Source organism: Echinops telfairi, unplaced genomic scaffold (genome assembly GCF_000313985.2).
Source record: "Echinops telfairi isolate 266 unplaced genomic scaffold, ASM31398v2 ScPeMD7_7472;HRSCAF=8510, whole genome shotgun sequence".
NCBI classification, from domain to species: domain Eukaryota; kingdom Metazoa; phylum Chordata; class Mammalia; order Afrosoricida; family Tenrecidae; genus Echinops; species Echinops telfairi.
The window spans coordinates 2,952,454-2,959,183 of NW_022111376.1; positions in this window are offsets into that span (position 1 = coordinate 2,952,454).

Below are 6,730 nucleotides of genomic sequence, written 5' to 3' on the forward strand. Positions count from 1 at the left end.
GTTAGTTGTATGAGCCCCCAATAAAATGATTTTTAAAAAATGTGATTGGGACTCACCTCCAATTTACAAGGGTGAAGGCCTCCCTCCACTCCAGAAACCCAGTCTGCCAAGCTCTTTAATATATGAGAATAAAGGATTTATCATATACACTCTCTTCCCGTTATCTGCTCCCCACAAAAAATCCCCCTTTTGTTTTATGTCTAAAATTCAAAGAGCCATTAAGGGCACATGATTTTCTTTCATACTCCTTAGTTTTCCGTGGAAGCAGCATGTGACTACTGACTATCAAAATTATAATGAACCACACCTTTAGACTAGAACTTAAGCTGTGTGAAATACTTTGAAGCCAGCCCTGTGGGATCCAGCCCCTGTATACCATCCCCCAAAGCTAGGGGATGACAGAAAATCTAAATGCATTGAGAAATCTCCATGTTTAGCTGTCGGATTCCGAATGGGGTGTTCCCTTTACCTCAGCTATGAGAAAGACTTTGAATGAAAAATGTCCTTTTTTAGCTGATGAGCTGTTTCCCTTAAATCTCTACCAATGGTTTATAATTAAAGCCCATTCCTGTAAGGTTGTATTATATGGATAAGGGATTACATAAAATCTGCATTCTAATACATTTTTGCATCAAATGATATTGAAAGTCCATAATCTGATCTAGTAAATGAACAGTCCAATCATTGTAGTAGTCGGATCATTTTTGCATGAACATGTTGAGTTATGATCCAGTGTGTGAGTGTCTCTCTGGCAATGTCAGCAATGGCGAAATGATTAGGAACTTGTCGTGTTGGGAAGGCAGCAATCGCCATTCTCACGAGTGTGCAAGGTCTTTCTTGATGTTTTGCGTAAGTTCAGCAATGAGAAGTGAGCTCTTGAGGTTGTCTTTCCATTTTCCATGTCACGCGGTCAGCTGTTCCTTTCTTCCTGGGCCTTGGCCGAACTTATCGCCACGGGGGAATCCATTTACTCACTCCCTCGCCTGAAAAGACACAAAACAAATAGCTCCTCCCCAGGGCGGTTAGCACACCCAGATCCCAGATGCCATTGTCCTCAAATCAGCTTTCTCTGTAGGGGTAGAAACATTTCTTATCTGCCCTAATGTTAGAAGCTTTTGGTAGGGAGAAAAAGTTTTGAGTTAATAAAGCTAAATGAAGCTTGTCACATACAGAATCACCTTTTGTCTCCCCCTTTCTGTTTTAATAACTGAGACTTCAGAGTGCCATGTGCCCATTCGACATGAATATTCCAATCTTGACAAAAACCTCAAAACCCGTTTACTGGTGTAACGAGCCATTGTCCGTTTTTAGATGTGTTGGGGTGCCCACCACAGTGAAACAGGGCAGTAAATGACTGATGACATGTTTTGTGGATTCACCAGTCATGGCTGATGCCCATAAAAATTTTGAGAAAGTCGGACAGTGTAAGACATGACAAAATTATAATAATTTATAAATTATCACGGGCTCGTGAGGGAGGGGGGCGGGGCGGGAGGGGAAAACGAGGAGCTGATACCAAGGGCTCAAGTAGAAAGAAAATCTTTTGAAAATGATGAGGGCAACAAATGTACAAATGTGCTTGACACAGTGGAGGTATGCATGGATTGTGATCAGAGTTGTACGAGCCCCTAATAAAACGATTTAAAAATGAAAATAAGAATTCTGAGAAAGTATCTATAGTAACATGTACAGCTCCTAGGCATCCAAAGGAGGGTAGGTGAGTGACATCCATTTGCCAGAGTGCATTTGACTAGTGTCCACATGGATAAACTCCATCAGGTCCCTTGCTAAGTGAGGTTTGCTGACAGTGAGCGCATTCTCTGAACATTTGTCTGGCTTGGGCCCACATTAGACAATACCTTTGTCTTAGGCTAGCAGCGTTGTCATATAGACTTTGATGCTCAGCTTTTAGAGTGAAAGAGCAGCGAATGCCCTTTGAGTTAACTTGTCTGCTTTGGAATTTCCCATAGAAATTGGCCGTGGCAACTGCGTGTTTGTCGCTCAAGGAAGAACGGATGGAGACGGGACCTTATATGAGTTTGTAGGGTAGTGAACAACTTACCAACATTAGAGTGCAGATCTGGCTTCAGCTCTGCTGCTTCGCTGGAAGAACACACTTGGACTGTACACACTGAATCACTGATTACATCGATAGGCGGCTGTACATCTGTGAATAGTAGAACGAGAGCGAACATTTCTGTTTTCTGAGCAGAGGTGTAAGAAGTTTGAAAGGGTCGAGGAGAAGAACCCCAGTAGGCTGCTATGCTGTAACTGCAGCCTTCTGTAAAGTCAGTGGGGGTTCCCTCAAGCGGTTTATGGGATGAGACTAAGATACACGGAGTTTTAGGAATTCCCAGAGCTTTCCTGGAGGGTAATGACAATCTAATTTTTCACAAAATTGAGCTAACACTATTTGAATATCTGTAGAAGATTCCATAAGAGTTTTTATCTGCGCTGGGGTAAATGGCAAAATTATGATTGATGGCTCATACCCACTCACTTGTTGGCAGCGATGCAGGCCTCTAGCCGTCAGCTGTCTGAGTGAAGGGGGGTGGGGCTGGCTGGAGCCAATCAAATGAATGGCTCTTAAATCTATGAGCATATGCCAATTACCAGATTTCTTCCTAATTACAAATACAGGGGAACTCCAGTAGCTGAGAGCTTCTTCCCTATGACCTTGACCTTCTTTTATCAGCTCTTGAACTAACTCATGCAAATTGTGCAATTTCTCTTTAATAAGGAACCCCTGTTCCACCCATATTGGGTCATCGGACTTCCAAGTCGGTTTAATGGGTAGAACAGTGGTTCCTTATTAAAGAGAAATTGCAGGCCTCATAACAGCAGTCCTGATGAAAAGATATGGATTTTCTAATCCTTAACAGTTTTTTATTTAGAAGCAACCTCAATTAGAGGGGGAACTCCTTGTTCTTTTTTTCTGAGGCCTCTCCCTTTATATCCCATTTTCAGAGGTAGTGAGCATAAGTACAGGCTTAATTAAACCTGATTGCCTTTCAGGCCCTATACACTGTAAGTCTTTAAAACGCTGCCATCTTTTTTCCTGGTTAACTTCTCCTAGTCTCTCTAGGCCATTTTGAAAATGGTGGCCACTCCTTAGACCATTGTCTATGGCTCATGGCTGTGACCTTAGCTCCAGTATTCAAAATTCCTAAACACTTTTCCATGTGGGGTTGCTTTTGCTTGACCACAATGGTGTCCCCAAACACCCCATGACTTATGAGGTCAGGTGGCTCAGAAGCTCTTTCCCAGGTGGCTTTTATTTTACGGATTGAAATGTAAAGAAGCAAAATTAATTGGCTTAAGCAATCTTCCTCCTTTATAGTCCAAGGCACTTCAGGTGTAACCACTGCCTGAATTTTTTCTTCATAATTCTGATTGATAACTCCAGTAACAATCTGAACACCTCGAAAATTTCCTAATAAAGGCCTTATAGTTCTTTTAGGAAGCAGACTCCAAATACCAGTTTTAATAATTTCTGGTTTGATCACAGCTTTTAGCTTTTCCTCATAACTTTGACCGATAACTCCAGTATCAATTTGAATGCCTTGGGTACTTTGGTTAAATTTCCCCAATAAAAACTGTGTTACTCTTTCTTTTTTGTGTGAGTGTTACTCTTTCAAGCAGAGGCTCCCGAGCTTCGAGCTTCGGTTTTACAAGCGGCTGGAGGCACTCTTTAACCTTTCCTGGGCTAACTTTACATCAACAGAGGCTTGGCTCAGGAAAGCTGATTCTGGACCCACCCTTTGCCTCAAGGTATTGATTGCCGGCACTCCTTTTGAAAACGTCCAATCTTTCCACAACTTAACTTTCTCCTTTAGGTTTCCTTTCTAAATTTTCCTTTTCTGCTACTTCTCTCTACTTTTGAAAGCAAGGGAGCTTCATGGCATTGTTTCAGAACCTCTGTTTGGGTTTTAGAACTACCTTCCTCTAATGTGTTATCACCTTTAGGCTGCAGTCCCCCAAAGGCATAGAGCAGCGGTTCTCAACCTGTGGGTCTCCACCCCTTTGGGGGTGGAATGATCCTTTCACAGGGGTCGACCGATTCATCACAGTAGCAAAATTACAGTGATGAAGTAGCAACGAAAATAATTTTTTGGTTAGGGGGGTGTCACCACAACATGAGGAACTGTATTAAAGTGTCAAAGCATTAGGAAGTGTGGGATATAATAAGACTTTTCCCTAGCTTTGTCTCCCCCAAAGATATGCTAAACATTAGATACTGTTTGCCAGCACATGGTAGGCAGTCAGATGCTTAGAGAAAGCCATCCTGAGGGCATTCAGTCCTCAGACCGTCCCACCACAGCTGGGGCCCACTCCCTGCTGTTAAGGACAATGGATTACTTCCCCTGAAAGCTTAGGCTAAATCAAGTCTCTAGCTCAAGGGCAATCAAGGTTAGGTCGCCATCTTGAACCTAGGATCCGCCCATCTTGGATCCGCTCATGTTGTCACATGCGTACTCCCAATCCCTCTCCTATGGCGCGTATGCCCCTAGATCTTCCCCCTCTCATTACTGTATTACCTATAGTACAATCCCTTGCTGTGACGTATGTCTTTACCTGTGATTATGGTAAGGTGACCAGATTTAAAGCAGGACACCATTGACGGCGGGGGTGGGGGGAGAAATCTTGATTTAAAATTTGGTCTATATGGATCAAATAGACCGTTCCCTAGCTTGTCGTACATTCTTTCCAAAAATCGGGACTTTTTAAAAAACACCAAAAAGCGGGACGTCTGGTCACCTTAAATTGGGCTTGCATGCCCCCCAAAGATATATAAGCCTTGCTTAGTAATAAAGAGCTCTCTCCCCCGTGGCGCTCCTCTGGTGCTCACCCCCATCCCCTGGTCCCCAGTCACCCCCCCCCCCCCCGGCGAGGCGCTCTCTGTCCTGTCCCCGCTCCCCATGTCCTTCCTGTCCTCCCTCTCCTGCCCTCTCTGTCCGCACTGTCCGCAGACCTGGCTGTTGAGATCATGGCCTTTCAGGAGGTGAGCATTCAACCAGGAAATGTGTCAGACGCCATTATTTCAGCAAGTCTCCCATCTGTCGTATTCTCTCTGACTTTACTATAATCTTTACTTATTATCGTTTTACAGACCCATGATGATGTGTTAGGGACTGGCTCCCCTGACAAGGAAGGCTGAGAACCACTGGCATCGAGGCTTTGGCCAGGAGGTTTTGTTTAGAATCGGAGGCCTTAGATAACAAATCAGTCCCTGCTTCTTCAGTTTTTTTCTAAAATTTCATCACCAAATTCATACTCATTCAAAGAGACATTAGCTTGCTTTTCCAAATTTGGAGAGCTCACATAAGACTTCTCACTAGACCAGCAGTTCTCAACTTGTGGGTCGTGACCCCATTGGGGGTCGAGCGACCCTTTCATAGTGGTCACCTGATTCATTACAGTAGCCAAATTTGTTATGAAGTAGCAATGAAAATAATTGTATGGTTGGGGGAGTCACCACAACATGAGGAACTGTATTAAAGGGTCACGGCATTAGGAAGGTTGGGAACTACTGCACTAGACTAAAAAATCCTCTTCCTTTTCTTCCTTCAGAGGTTCTAAAACCATATTAACTTGAACCCACAGAGTCCATGTCTCCCCGGGGATACTCTCCCTATCTCAGTATGCTTTCTTTAAGTTTGTACCGACTTCCTCCCAAGTTCCTAGATCGAAAGTTCCTTCCTCTGGGAACCATGGATTGTACTTTTTCACCACTTATGTTAGGTTGTACCTCCCATGCCTGCGAAGGTCCCACTAAAGGAGGTTGGGAAGGACTTAGGTGACCATTAAATACCTATGAAGACCCCTGAACTGGGCATGCTCAAAACCAGACCCCAAGCTAGGTGGGCGCTACACTTGGGCAGCCCAAACTAGGTCCAGGCTCATGGGATCACCCAGGTGGGCTTAATTCAGCCAATGGGGTCAACCATGTTTTGTGGGATATAAAAAGACTTTCCTCCAGCTTTATCTCCCCCAAAGATATACCAAACATGAGAGGCTGTTTGCCAGCACAGGGTGGGAGGACAGATGCTTAGAGGCATCCTCCATGAAGGCATCTGGTCCACTGTAGGTGGGGCTCACACCCTACTGATAAGGATAGTCATGGTTTCCATGGAGAGCCAGACAACATGTCAAACCTGCTCAGTGACATCCAAAGTCAGGTTGCCATCCTGAATCTAGGATCCGCCCATCATGTCACATGTGTACCCTCAATCCCTCCCCTTCCTATTGCCTGTATACCCCTAGATTGTTCTCCTCTCATTACTGTATTACCTTTAGTACAACCCCTTCCTCTGACATATGTGTTTATCTGTAATTAGGGGGCCTGCACACCCTCAAAGATATATAACCCTTGGTTAGAAATAAAGAGCTCTCTCTCCCCAGTCCTCTTCCCCCACCACCCCGTCCTAACTCCCCTGTCCCCTTTCCCCTTGTCCGCCTTCCCCTCCCCCTCTTTCCTGTCCTCTCACTGTCTCTCTCCTGCCCTGGACCACCAAGCAGGGCTGAGGTGAGCATGCTACCATGAAATGTGTCTGACTCCTTTATTTCAATCTCTGGGGTTTTTTTTAACCGTTTTATTAGGGGCTCATACAACTCATCACAATCCATACAGACATCAGTTGTGTAAAGCACATTTGTATATTCATTGCCCTCATCATTGTCAAAACATGTGCTCTCCACCTAAATCCCTGGCATCAGCTCCTCATTTTCC